The sequence below is a fragment of the Amia ocellicauda genome, chromosome 13 (genome assembly GCF_036373705.1).
Source record: "Amia ocellicauda isolate fAmiCal2 chromosome 13, fAmiCal2.hap1, whole genome shotgun sequence".
NCBI classification, from domain to species: Eukaryota; Metazoa; Chordata; class Actinopteri; order Amiiformes; family Amiidae; genus Amia; species Amia ocellicauda.
In genome coordinates, this window is record NC_089862.1 from 550,834 (window position 1) to 567,086 (window position 16,253).

Sequence of the window (16,253 nt, forward strand, 5' to 3'; positions counted from 1 at the left end):
GTTGTAAAATTGCATTTGTAAGCATATGTAATGCAGATGAGCACATCTAACTTTACAGAATGAAGATATTGCAAAACCATCCAAATCAAGCTTCTTTCTGCTTGATATGCCTCCACACTGTACTTAAGGGTATTCTCTATCATAGGTGAAGAGTTAACATGTGTATTTGCAAGTTAACATTACATTTCATCAAACTCTTGAAACCAAGTCAGTTCTGACCTGAAACAACATGAAATGTTGTAAAATTGCATTTGTAAGCATATGTAATGCAGATGAGCACATCTATCTTTACAGAATGAAGATATTGCAAAACCATCCAAATCAAGCTTCTCTCAGCTTGATATGCTTCCACACTGTACTTAAGAGCATTCTCTATCATAGGTGAAGAGTTTACATGTGTATTTGCAAGTTAACATTACATTTCATCAAACTCTTGAAACCAAGTCAGTTCTGACCTGAAACAACATGAAATGTTGTAAAATTGCATTTGTAAGCATATGTAATGCAATTGAGCACATCTATCTTTACAGAATGAAGATATTGGAATACCATCCAAATCAAGCTTCTCTCAGCTTGATATGCTTCCACACTGTACTTAAGGGCATTCTCTGTATAAGGTGATGAGTTTACATGTGTATTTGCAAGTATACATTACAATTCACCAAACTCTTGAAACCAAGTCAGTTCTGACCTGAAACAACATGAAATGTTGTTAAATTGCATTTGTAAGCATATGTAATGCAATTGAGCACATCTAACTTTACAGAATGAAGATATTGCAAAACCATCCAAATCAAGCTTCTTTCTCCTTGATATGCTTCAACACTGTACATAAGGGCATTCTCTATCATAGGTGAAGACTTTACATGTGTATTTGCAAGTATACATTATAATTAATCAAACTCTTGAAACCAAGTCAGTTCTGACCTGAAACAACATGAAATGTTGTAAAATTGCATTTGAAAGCATATGTAATGCAGATGAGCACATCTAACTTTACAGAATGAAGATATTGCAAAACCATCCAAATCAAGCTTCTTTCTGCTTGATATGCTTCCACACTGTACTTAAGGGCATTCTCTATCATAGGTGAAGAGTTTACATGTGTATTTGCAAGTTAACATTACAATTCATCAAACTCTTGAAACCAAGTCAGTTCTGACCTGAAACAACATGAAATGTTGTTAAATTGCATTTGTGAGCATATGTAATGCAATTGAGCACATCTAACTTCACAGAATGAAGATATTGCAAAACCATCCAAATCAAGCTTCTTTCTCCTTGATATGCTTCAACACTGTACATAAGGGCATTCTCTATCATAGGTGAAGAGTTTACATGTGTATTTGCAAGTATACATTACAATTAATCAAACTCTTGAAACCAAGTCAGTTCTGACCTGAAACACCATGAAATGTTGTAGAATTGCATTTGTAAGCATATGTAATGCAGTTGAGCACATCTATCTTTACAGAATGAAGATATTGCAAAACCATCCAAATCAAGCTTCGTTCTCCTTGATATGCTTCCACACTGTACATAAGGTCATTCTCTATCATAGGTGAAGAGTTTACATGTGTATTTGCAAGTATACATTACATTTCATCAAACTCTTGAAACCAAGTCAGTTCTGACCTGAAACAACATGAAATGTTGTAAAATTGCATTTGTAAGCATATGTAATGCAGTTGAGCACATCTATCTTTACAGAATGAAGATATTGCAAAACCATCCAAATCAAGCTTCTCTCAGCTTGATATGCTTCCACACTGTACTTAAGAGCATTCTCTATCATAGGTGAAGAGTTTACATGTGTATTTGCAAGTTAACATTACATTTCATCAAACTCTTGAAACCAAGTCAGTTCTGACCTGAAACAACATGAAATGTTGTAAAATTGCATTTGTAAGCATATGTAATGCAATTGAGCACATCTATCTTTACAGAATGAAGATATTGGAATACCATCCAAATCAAGCTTCTCTCAGCTTGATATGCTTCCACACTGTACTTAAGGGCATTCTCTGTATAAGGTGATGAGTTTACATGTGTATTTGCAAGTTTACATTACAATTCACCAAACTCTTGAAACCAAGTCAGTTCTGACCTGAAACAACATGAAATGTTGTTAAATTGCATTTGTAAGCATATGTAATGCAATTGAGCACATCTAACTTTACAGAATGAAGATATTGCAAAACCATCCAAATCAAGCTTCTTTCTCCTTGATATGCTTCAACACTGTACATAAGGGCATTCTCTATCATAGGTGAAGACTTTACATGTGTATTTGCAAGTATACATTATAATTAATCAAACTCTTGAAACCAAGTCAGTTCTGACCTGAAACAACATGAAATGTTGTAAAATTGCATTTGAAAGCATATGTAATGCAGATGAGCACATCTAACTTTACAGAATGAAGATATTGCAAAACCATCCAAATCAAGCTTCTTTCTGCTTGATATGCTTCCACACTGTACTTAAGGGCATTCTCTATCATAGGTGAAGAGTTTACATGTGTATTTGCAAGTTAACATTACAATTCATCAAACTCTTGAAACCAAGTCAGTTCTGACCTGAAACAACATGAAATGTTGTAAAATTGCATTTGTAAGCATATGTAATGCAGATGAGCACATCTAACTTTACAGAATGAAGATATTGCAAAACCATCCAAATCAAGCTTCTTTCTGCTTGATATGCTTCCACACTGTACTTAAGGGTATTCTCTATCATAGGTGAAGAGTTAACATGTGTATTTGCAAGTTAACATTACATTTCATCAAACTCTTGAAACCAAGTCAGTTCTGACCTGAAACAACATGAAATGTTGTAAAATTGCATTTGTAAGCATATGTAATGCAATTGAGCACATCTAACTTCACAGAATGAAGATATTGCAAAACCATCCAAATCAAGCTTCTTTCTCCTTGATATGCTTCCACACTGTACTTAAGGGCATTCTCTGTATAAGGTGAAGAGTTTACATGTGTATTTGCAAGTTTACATTACATTTCATCAAATTCTTGAAACCAAGTCAGTTCTGACCTGAAACAACATGAAATGTTGTAAAATTGCATTTGAAAGCATATGTAATGCAGATGAGCACATCTAACTTTACAGAATGAAGATATTGGAAAACCATCCAAATCAAGCTTCTCTCAGCTTGATATGCTTCCACACTGTACTTAAGGGTATTCTCTATCATAGGTGAAGAGTTTACATGTGTATTTGCAAGTTAACATTTCATCAAACTCTTGAAACCAAGTCAGTTCTGACCTGAAACAACATGAAATGTTGTAAAATTGCATTTGTAAGCATATGTAATGCAATTGAGCACATCTAACTTCACAGAATGAAGATATTGCAAAACCATCCAAATCAAGCTTCTTTCTCCTTGATATGCTTCCACACTGTACTTAAGGGCATTCTCTGTATAAGGTGAAGAGTTTACATGTGTATTTGCAAGTATGCATTACAATTCACCAAACTCTTGAAACCAAGTCAGTTCTGACCTGAAACAACATGAAATGTTGTTAAATTGCATTTGTGAGCATATGTAATGCAATTGAGCACATCTAACTTCACAGAATGAAGATATTGCAAAACCATCCAAATCAAGCTTCTTTCTCCTTGATATGCTTCAACACTGTACATAAGGGCATTCTCTATCATAGGTGAAGAGTTTACATGTGTATTTGCAAGTATACATTACAATTAATCAAACTCTTGAAACCAAGTCAGTTCTGACCTGAAACACCATGAAATGTTGTAAAATTGCATTTGAAAGCATATGTAATGCAGATGAGCACATCTAACTTTACAGAATGAAGATATTGCAAAACCATCCAAATCAAGCTTCTTTCTGCTTGATATGCTTCCACACTGTACTTAAGGGCATTCTCTATCATAGGTGAAGAGTTTACATGTGTATTTGCAAGTTAACATTACAATTCATCAAACTCTTGAAACCAAGTCAGTTCTGACCTGAAACAACATGAAATGTTGTAAAATTGCATTTGTAAGCATATGTAATGCAGATGAGCACATCTAACTTTACAGAATGAAGATATTGCAAAACCATCCAAATCAAGCTTCTTTCTGCTTGATATGCCTCCACACTGTACTTAAGGGTATTCTCTATCATAGGTGAAGAGTTAACATGTGTATTTGCAAGTTAACATTACATTTCATCAAACTCTTGAAACCAAGTCAGTTCTGACCTGAAACAACATGAAATGTTGTAAAATTGCATTTGTAAGCATATGTAATGCAGATGAGCACATCTATCTTTACAGAATGAAGATATTGCAAAACCATCCAAATCAAGCTTCTCTCAGCTTGATATGCTTCCACACTGTACTTAAGAGCATTCTCTATCATAGGTGAAGAGTTTACATGTGTATTTGCAAGTTAACATTACATTTCATCAAACTCTTGAAACCAAGTCAGTTCTGACCTGAAACAACATGAAATGTTGTAAAATTGCATTTGTAAGCATATGTAATGCAATTGAGCACATCTATCTTTACAGAATGAAGATATTGGAATACCATCCAAATCAAGCTTCTCTCAGCTTGATATGCTTCCACACTGTACTTAAGGGCATTCTCTGTATAAGGTGATGAGTTTACATGTGTATTTGCAAGTATACATTACAATTCACCAAACTCTTGAAACCAAGTCAGTTCTGACCTGAAACAACATGAAATGTTGTTAAATTGCATTTGTAAGCATATGTAATGCAATTGAGCACATCTAACTTTACAGAATGAAGATATTGCAAAACCATCCAAATCAAGCTTCTTTCTCCTTGATATGCTTCAACACTGTACATAAGGGCATTCTCTATCATAGGTGAAGACTTTACATGTGTATTTGCAAGTATACATTATAATTAATCAAACTCTTGAAACCAAGTCAGTTCTGACCTGAAACAACATGAAATGTTGTAAAATTGCATTTGAAAGCATATGTAATGCAGATGAGCACATCTAACTTTACAGAATGAAGATATTGCAAAACCATCCAAATCAAGCTTCTTTCTGCTTGATATGCTTCCACACTGTACTTAAGGGCATTCTCTATCATAGGTGAAGAGTTTACATGTGTATTTGCAAGTTAACATTACAATTCATCAAACTCTTGAAACCAAGTCAGTTCTGACCTGAAACAACATGAAATGTTGTAAAATTGCATTTGTAAGCATATGTAATGCAGATGAGCACATCTAACTTTACAGAATGAAGATATTGCAAAACCATCCAAATCAAGCTTCTTTCTGCTTGATATGCTTCCACACTGTACTTAAGGGTATTCTCTATCATAGGTGAAGAGTTAACATGTGTATTTGCAAGTTAACATTACATTTCATCAAACTCTTGAAACCAAGTCAGTTCTGACCTGAAACAACATGAAATTTTGTAAAATTGCATTTGTAAGCATATGTAATGCAGATGAGCACATCTAACTTTACAGAATGAAGATATTGCAAAACCATCCAAATCAAGCTTCTTTCTGCTTGATATGCTTCCACACTGTACTTAAGGATATTCTCTATCATAGGTGAAGAGATTACATGTGTATTTGCAAGTTTACATTACATTTCATCAAACTCTTGAAACCAAGACAGTTCTGACCTGAAACAACATGAAATGTTGTAAAATTGCATTTGTAAGCATATGTAATGCAGTTGAGCACATCTATCTTTACAGAATGAAGATATTGCAAAACCATCCAAATCAAGCTTCTCTCAGCTTGATATGCTTCCACACTGTACTTAAGGGTATTCTCTATCATAGGTGAAGAGTTTACATGTATATTTGCAAGTTAACATTACATTTCATCAAACTCTTGATACCAAGTCAGTTCTGACCTGAAACAACATGAAATGTTGTAAAATTGCATTTGTAAGCATATGTAATGCAATTGAGCACATCTATCTTTACAGAATGAAGATATTGGAAAACCATCCAAATCAAGCTTCTCTCAGCTTGATATGCTTCCACACTGTACTTAAGGGTATTCTCTATCATAGGTGAAGAGTTTACATGTGTATTTGCAAGTTAACATTACATTTCATCAAACTCTTGAAACCAAGTCAGTTCTGACCTGAAACAACATGAAATGTTGTAAAATTGCATTTGTAAGCATATGTAATGCAATTGAGCACATCTATCTTTACAGAATGAAGATATTGGAATACCATCCAAATCAAGCTTCTCTCAGCTTGATATGCTTCCACACTGTACTTAAGGGCATTCTCTGTATAAGGTGAAGAGTTTACATGTGTATTTGCAAGTATACATTACAATTCACCAAACTCTTGAAACCAAGTCAGTTCTGACCTGAAACAACATGAAATGTTGTTAAATTGCATTTGTAAGCATATGTAATGCAATTGAGCACATCTAACTTTACAGAATGAAGATATTGCAAAACCATCCAAATCAAGCTTCTTTCTCCTTGATATGCTTCAACACTGTACATAAGGGCATTCTCTATCATAGGTGAAGACTTTACATGTGTATTTGCAAGTATACATTATAATTAATCAAACTCTTGAAACCAAGTCAGTTCTGACCTGAAACAACATGAAATGTTGTAAAATTGCATTTGTAAGCATATGTAATACAGTTGAGCACATCTATCTTTACAGAATGAAGATACTGCAAAACCATCCAAATCAAGCTTCTTTCTCCTTGATATGCTTCCACACTGTACTTAAGGGCATTCTCTGTATAAGGTGAAGAGTTTACATGTGTATTTGCAAGTTTACATTACATTTCATCAAACTCTTGAAACCAAGTCAGTTCTGACCTGAAACAACATGAAATGTTGTCAAATTGCATTTGTAAGCATATGTAATGCAATTGAGCACATCTATCTTTACAGAATGAAGATATTGGAAAACCATCCAAATCAAGCTTCTCTCAGCTTGATATGCTTCCACACTGTACTTAAGGGCATTATCTGTATAAGGTGAAGAGTTTACATGTGTATTTGCAAGTATACATTACAATTCACCAAACTCTTGAAACCAAGTCAGTTCTGACCTGAAACAACATGAAATGTTGTTAAATTGCATTTGTAAGCATATGTAATGCAATTGAGCACATCTAACTTTACAGAATGAAGATATTGCAAAACCATCCAAATCAAGCTTCGTTCTCCTTGATATGCTTCAACACTGTACATAAGGGCATTCTCTATCATAGGTGAAGACTTTACATGTGTATTTGCAAGTGTACATTATAATTAATCAAACTCTTGAAACCAAGTCAGTTCTGACCTGAAACAACATGAAATGTTGTAAAATTGCATTTGTAAGCATATGTAATGCAGTTGAGCACATCTATCTTTACAGAATGAAGATATTGCAAAACCATCCAAATCAAGCTTCTCTCAGCTTGATATGCTTCCACACTGTACTTAAGGGTATTCTCTATCATAGGTGAAGAGTTTACATGTATATTTGCAAGTTAACATTACATTTCATCAAACTCTTGATACCAAGTCAGTTCTGACCTGAAACAACATGAAATGTTGTAAAATTGCATTTGTAAGCATATGTAATGCAATTGAGCACATCTATCTTTACAGAATGAAGATATTGGAAAACCATCCAAATCAAGCTTCTCTCAGCTTGATATGCTTCCACACTGTACTTAAGGGTATTCTCTATCATAGGTGAAGAGTTTACATGTGTATTTGCAAGTTAACATTACATTTCATCAAACTCTTGAAACCAAGTCAGTTCTGACCTGAAACAACATGAAATGTTGTAAAATTGCATTTGTAAGCATATGTAATGCAATTGAGCACATCTATCTTTACAGAATGAAGATATTGGAATACCATCCAAATCAAGCTTCTCTCAGCTTGATATGCTTCCACACTGTACTTAAGGGCATTCTCTGTATAAGGTGAAGAGTTTACATGTGTATTTGCAAGTATACATTACAATTCACCAAACTCTTGAAACCAAGTCAGTTCTGACCTGAAACAACATGAAATGTTGTTAAATTGCATTTGTAAGCATATGTAATGCAATTGAGCACATCTAACTTTACAGAATGAAGATATTGCAAAACCATCCAAATCAAGCTTCTTTCTCCTTGATATGCTTCCACACTGTACTTAAGGGCATTCTCTGTATAAGGTGAAGAGTTTACATGTGTATTTGCAAGTTTACATTACATTTCATCAAACTCTTGAAACCAAGTCAGTTCTGACCTGAAACAACATGAAATGTTGTCAAATTGCATTTGTAAGCATATGTAATGCAATTGAGCACATCTATCTTTACAGAATGAAGATATTGGAAAACCATCCAAATCAAGCTTCTCTCAGCTTGATATGCTTCCACACTGTACTTAAGGGCATTATCTGTATAAGGTGAAGAGTTTACATGTGTATTTGCAAGTATACATTACAATTCACCAAACTCTTGAAACCAAGTCAGTTCTGACCTGAAACAACATGAAATGTTGTTAAATTGCATTTGTAAGCATATGTAATGCAATTGAGCACATCTAACTTTACAGAATGAAGATATTGCAAAACCATCCAAATCAAGCTTCGTTCTCCTTGATATGCTTCAACACTGTACATAAGGGCATTCTCTATCATAGGTGAAGACTTTACATGTGTATTTGCAAGTATACATTATAATTAATCAAACTCTTGAAACCAAGTCAGTTCTGACCTGAAACAACATGAAATGTTGTAAAATTGCATTTGTAAGCATATGTAATACAGTTGAGCACATCTATCTTTACAGAATGAAGATACTGCAAAACCATCCAAATCAAGCTTCTCTCAGCTTGATATGCTTCCACACTGTACTTAAGGGTATTCTCTATCATAGGTGAAGAGTTTACATGTGTATTTGCAAGTTAAGATTACATTTCATCATACTCTTGATACCAAGTCAGTTCTGACCTGAAACAACATGAAATGTTGTAAAATTGCATTTGTAAGCATATGTAATGCAATTGAGCACATCTAACTTCACAGAATGAAGATATTGCAAAACCATCCAAATCAAGCTTCTTTCTCCTTGATATGCTTCCACACTGTACTTAAGGGCATTCTCTGTATAAGGTGAAGAGTTTACATGTGTATTTGCAAGTTTACATTACATTTCATCAAACTCTTGAAACCAAGTCAGTTCTGACCTGAAACAACATGAAATGTTGTAAAATTGCATTTGTAAGCATATGTAATGCAGATGAGCACATCTAACTTTACAGAATGAAGATATTGGAAAACCATCCAAATCAAGCTTCTCTCAGCTTGATATGCTTCCACACTGTACTTAAGGGTATTCTCTATCATAGGTGAAGAGTTTACATGTGTATTTGCAAGTTAACATTACATTTCATCAAACTCTTGAAACCAAGTCAGTTCTGACCTGAAACAACATGAAATGTTGTAAAATTGCATTTGTAAGCATATGTAATACAGTTGAGCACATCTATCTTTACAGAATGAAGATACTGCAAAACCATCCAAATCAAGCTTCTCTCAGCTTGATATGCTTCCACACTGTACTTAAGGGTATTCTCTATCATAGGTGAAGAGTTTACATGTGTATTTGCAAGTTAAGATTACATTTCATCATACTCTTGATACCAAGTCAGTTCTGACCTGAAACAACATGAAATGTTGTAAAATTGCATTTGTAAGCATATGTAATGCAATTGAGCACATCTAACTTCACAGAATGAAGATATTGCAAAACCATCCAAATCAAGCTTCTTTCTCCTTGATATGCTTCCACACTGTACTTAAGGGCATTCTCTGTATAAGGTGAAGAGTTTACATGTGTATTTGCAAGTTTACATTACATTTCATCAAACTCTTGAAACCAAGTCAGTTCTGACCTGAAACAACATGAAATGTTGTAAAATTGCATTTGAAAGCATATGTAATGCAGATGAGCACATCTAACTTTACAGAATGAAGATATTGGAAAACCATCCAAATCAAGCTTCTCTCAGCTTGATATGCTTCCACACTGTACTTAAGGGTATTCTCTATCATAGGTGAAGAGTTTACATGTGTATTTGCAAGTTAACATTACATTTCATCAAACTCTTGAAACCAAGTCAGTTCTGACCTGAAACAACATGAAATGTTGTAAAATTGCATTTGTAAGCATATGTAATGCAATTGAGCACATCTATCTTTACAGAATGAAGATATTGGAAAACCATCCAAATCAAGCTTCTCTCAGCTTGATATGCTTCCACACTGTACTTAAGGGCATTATCTGTATAAGGTGAAGAGTTTACATGTGTATTTGCAAGTATACATTACAATTCACCAAACTCTTGAAACCAAGTCAGTTCTGACCTGAAACAACATGAAATGTTGTTAAATTGCATTTGTAAGCATATGTAATGCAATTGAGCACATCTAACTTCACAGAATGAAGATATTGCAAAACCATCCAAATCAAGCTTCGTTCTCCTTGATATGCTTCCACACTGTACATAAGGTCATTCTCTATCATAGGTGAAGAGTTTACATGTGTATTTGCAAGTATACATTACATTTCATCAAACTCTTGAAACCAAGTCAGTTCTGACCTGAAACAACATGAAATGTTGTAAAATTGCATTTGTAAGCATATGTAATGCAGATGAGCACATCTAAATTTACAGAATGAAGATATTGCAAAACCATCCAAATCAAGCTTCTTTCTGCTTGATATGCCTCCACACTGTACTTAAGGGTATTCTCTATCATAGGTGAAGAGTTAACATGTGTATTTGCAAGTTAACATTACATTTCATCAAACTCTTGAAACCAAGTCAGTTCTGACCTGAAACAACATGAAATGTTGTAAAATTGCATTTGTAAGCATATGTAATGCAGATGAGCACATCTAACTTTACAGAATGAAGATATTGCAAAACCATCCAAATCAAGCTTCTTTCTGCTTGATATGCTTCCACACTGTACTTAAGGATATTCTCTATCATAGGTGAAGAGATTACATGTGTATTTGCAAGTTTACATTACATTTCATCAAACTCTTGAAACCAAGTCAGTTCTGACCTGAAACAACATGAAATGTTGTAAAATTGCATTTGTAAGCATATGTAATGCAATTGAGCACATCTAACTTCACAGAATGAAGATATTGCAAAACCATCCTAATCAAGCTTCTTTCTCCTTGATATGCTTCCACACTGTACTTAAGAGCATTCTCTATCATAGGTGAAGAGATTACATGTGTATTTGCAAGTTTACATTACATTTCATCAAACTCTTGAAACCAAGTCAGTTCTGACCTGAAACAACATGAAATGTTGTAAAATTGCATTTGTAAGCATATGTAATGCAGTTGAGCACATCTATCTTTACAGAATGAAGATATTGCAAAACCATCCAAATCAAGCTTCTCTCAGCTTGATATGCTTCCACACTGTACTTAAGGGTATTCTCTATCATAGGTGAAGAGTTTACATGTGTATTTGCAAGTTAACATTACATTTCATCAAACTCTTGAAACCAAGTCAGTTCTGACCTGAAACAACATGAAATGTTGTAAAATTGCATTTGTAAGCATATGTAATGCAATTGAGCACATCTATCTTTACAGAATGAAGATATTGGAAAACCATCCAAATCAAGCTTCTCTCAGCTTGATATGCTTCCACACTGTACTTAAGGGTATTCTCTATCATAGGTGAAGAGTTTACATGTGTATTTGCAAGTTAACATTACATTTCATCAAACTCTTGAAACCAAGTCAGTTCTGACCTGAAACAACATGAAATGTTGTAAAATTGCATTTGTAAGCATATGGAATGCAATTAAGCACATCTATCTTTACAGAATGAAGATATTGGAATACCATCCAAATCAAGCTTCTCTCAGCTTGATATGCTTCCACACTGTACTTAAGGGCATTCTCTGTATAAGGTGAAGAGTTTACATGTGTATTTGCAAGTATACATTACAATTCACCAAACTCTTGAAACCAAGTCAGTTCTGACCAGTAACAACATGAAATGTTGTTAAATTGCATTTGTAAGCATATGTAATGCAATTGAGCACATCTAACTTTACAGAATGAAGATATTGCAAAACCATCCAAATCAAGCTTCTTTCTCCTTGATATGCTTCAACACTGTACATAAGGGCATTCTCTATCATAGGTGAAGACTTTACATGTGTATTTGCAAGTATACATTATAATTAATCAAACTCTTGAAACCAAGTCAGTTCTGACCTGAAACAACATGAAATGTTGTAAAATTGCATTTGAAAGCATATGTAATGCAGATGAGCACATCTAACTTTACAGAATGAAGATATTGCAAAACCATCCAAATCAAGCTTCTTTCTGCTTGATATGCTTCCACACTGTACTTAAGGGCATTCTCTGTATAAGGTGAAGAGTTTACATGTGTATTTGCAAGTTTACATTACATTTCATCAAACTCTTGAAACCAAGTCAGTTCTGACCTGAAACAACATGAAATGTTGTAAAATTGCATTTGTAAGCATATGTAATGCAATTGAGCACATCTATCTTTACAGAATGAAGATATTGGAAAACCATCCAAATCAAGCTTCTCTCAGCTTGATATGCTTCCACACTGTACTTAAGGGCATTATCTGTATAAGGTGAAGAGTTTACATGTGTATTTGCAAGTATACATTACAATTCACCAAACTCTTGAAACCAAGTCAGTTCTGACCTGAAACAACATGAAATGTTGTTAAATTGCATTTGTAAGCATATGTAATGCAATTGAGCACATCTAACTTCACAGAATGAAGATATTGCAAAACCATCCAAATCAAGCTTCGTTCTCCTTGATATGCTTCCACACTGTACATAAGGTCATTCTCTATCATAGGTGAAGAGATTACATGTGTATTTGCAAGTTTACATTACATTTCATCAAACTCTTGAAACCAAGTCAGTTCTGACCTGAAACAACATGAAATGTTGTAAAATTGCATTTGTAAGCATATGTAATGCAGTTGAGCACATCTATCTTTACAGAATGAAGATATTGCAAAACCATCCAAATCAAGCTTCTCTCAGCTTGATATGCTTCCACACTGTACTTAAGGGTATTCTCTATCATAGGTGAAGAGTTTACATGTGTATTTGCAAGTTAACATTACATTTCATCAAACTCTTGAAACCAAGTCAGTTCTGACCTGAAACAACATGAAATGTTGTAAAATTGCATTTGTAAGCATATGTAATGCAATTGAGCACATCTATCTTTACAGAATGAAGATATTGGAAAACCATCCAAATCAAGCTTCTCTCAGCTTGATATGCTTCCACACTGTACTTAAGGGCATTATCTGTATAAGGTGAAGAGTTTACATGTGTATTTGCAAGTATACATTACAATTCACCAAACTCTTGAAACCAAGTCAGTTCTGACCTGAAACAACATGAAATGTTGTTAAATTGCATTTGTAAGCATATGTAATGCAATTGAGCACATCTAACTTCACAGAATGAAGATATTGCAAAACCATCCAAATCAAGCTTCGTTCTCCTTGATATGCTTCCACACTGTACATAAGGTCATTCTCTATCATAGGTGAAGAGTTTACATGTGTATTTGCAAGTATACATTACATTTCATCAAACTCTTGAAACCAAGTCAGTTCTGACCTGAAACAACATGAAATGTTGTAAAATTGCATTTGTAAGCATATGTAATGCAATTGAGCACATCTAACTTCACAGAATGAAGATATTGCAAAACCATCCTAATCAAGCTTCTTTCTCCTTGATTTGCTTCCACACTGTACTTAAGAGCATTCTCTATCATAGGTGAAGAGATTACATGTGTATTTGCAAGTTTACATTACATTTCATCAAACTCTTGAAACCAAGTCAGTTCTGACCTGAAACAACATGAAATGTTGTAAAATTGCATTTGTAAGCATATGTAATGCAGTTGAGCACATCTATCTTTACAGAATGAAGATATTGCAAAACCATCCAAATCAAGCTTCTCTCAGCTTGATATGCTTCCACACTGTACTTAAGGGTATTCTCTATCATAGGTGAAGAGTTTACATGTGTATTTGCAAGTTAACATTACATTTCATCAAACTCTTGAAACCAAGTCAGTTCTGACCTGAAACAACATGAAATGTTGTAAAATTGCATTTGTAAGCATATGTAATGCAATTGAGCACATCTATCTTTACAGAATGAAGATATTGGAAAACCATCCAAATCAAGCTTCTCTCAGCTTGATATGCTTCCACACTGTACTTAAGGGTATTCTCTATCATAGGTGAAGAGTTTACATGTGTATTTGCAAGTTAACATTACATTTCATCAAACTCTTGAAACCAAGTCAGTTCTGACCTGAAACAACATGAAATGTTGTAAAATTGCATTTGTAAGCATATGTAATGCAATTGAGCACATCTATCTTTACAGAATGAAGATATTGGAATACCATCCAAATCAAGCTTCTCTCAGCTTGATATGCTTCCACACTGTACTTAAGGGCATTCTCTGTATAAGGTGAAGAGTTTACATGTGTATTTGCAAGTATACATTACAATTCACCAAACTCTTGAAACCAAGTCAGTTCTGACCAGAAACAACATGAAATGTTGTTAAATTGCATTTGTAAGCATATGTAATGCAATTGAGCACATCTAACTTTACAGAATGAAGATATTGCAAAACCATCCAAATCAAGCTTCTTTCTCCTTGATATGCTTCAACACTGTACATAAGGGCATTCTCTATCATAGGTGAAGACTTTACATGTGTATTTGCAAGTATACATTATAATTAATCAAACTCTTGAAACCAAGTCAGTTCTGACCTGAAACAACATGAAATGTTGTAAAATTGCATTTGTAAGCATATGTAATGCAGATGAGCACATCTAACTTTACAGAATGAAGATATTGCAAAACCATCCAAATCAAGCTTCTTTCTGCTTGATATGCTTCCACACTGTACTTAAGGGTATTCTCTATCATAGGTGAAGAGTTAACATGTGTATTTGCAAGTTAACATTACATTTCATCAAACTCTTGAAACCAAGTCAGTTCTGACCTGAAACAACATGAAATGTTGTAAAATTGCATTTGTAAGCATATGTAATGCAGATGAGCACATCTAACTTTACAGAATGAAGATATTACAAAACCATCCAAATCAAGCTTCTTTCTGCTTGATATGCTTCCACACTGTACTTAAGGATATTCTCTATCATAGGTGAAGAGATTACATGTGTATTTGCAAGTTTACATTACATTTCATCAAACTCTTGAAACCAAGTCATTTCTTACCTGAAACAACATGAAATGTTGTAAAATTGCATTTGTAAGCATATGTAATGCAATTGAGCACATCTAACTTCACAGAATGAAGATATTGCAAAACCATCCTAATCAAGCTTCTTTCTCCTTGATATGCTTCCACACTGTACTTAAGAGCATTCTCTATCATAGGTGAAGAGATTACATGTGTATTTGCAAGTTTACATTACATTTCATCAAACTCTTGAAACCAAGTCAGTTCTGACCTGAAACAACATGAAATGTTGTAAAATTGCATTTGTAAGCATATGGAATGCAATTAAGCACATCTATCTTTACAGAATGAAGATATTGGAATACCATCCAAATCAAGCTTCTCTCAGCTTGATATGCTTCCACACTGTACTTAAGGGCATTCTCTGTATAAGGTGAAGAGTTTACATGTGTATTTGCAAGTATACATTACAATTCACCAAACTCTTGAAACCAAGTCAGTTCTGACCAGAAACAACATGAAATGTTGTTAAATTGCATTTGTAAGCATATGTAATGCAATTGAGCACATCTAACTTTACAGAATGAAGATATTGCAAAACCATCCAAATCAAGCTTCTTTCTCCTTGATATGCTTCAACACTGTACATAAGGGCATTCTCTATCATAGGTGAAGACTTTACATGTGTATTTGCAAGTATACATTATAATTAATCAAACTCTTGAAACCAAGTCAGTTCTGACCTGAAACAACATGAAATGTTGTAAAATTGCATTTGAAAGCATATGTAATGCAGATGAGCACATCTAACTTTACAGAATGAAGATATTGCAAAACCATCCAAATCAAGCTTCTTTCTGCTTGATATGCTTCCACACTGTACTTAAGGGCATTCTCTGTATAAGGTGAAGAGTTTACATGTGTATTTGCAAGTTTACATTACATTTCATCAAACTCTTGAAACCAAGTC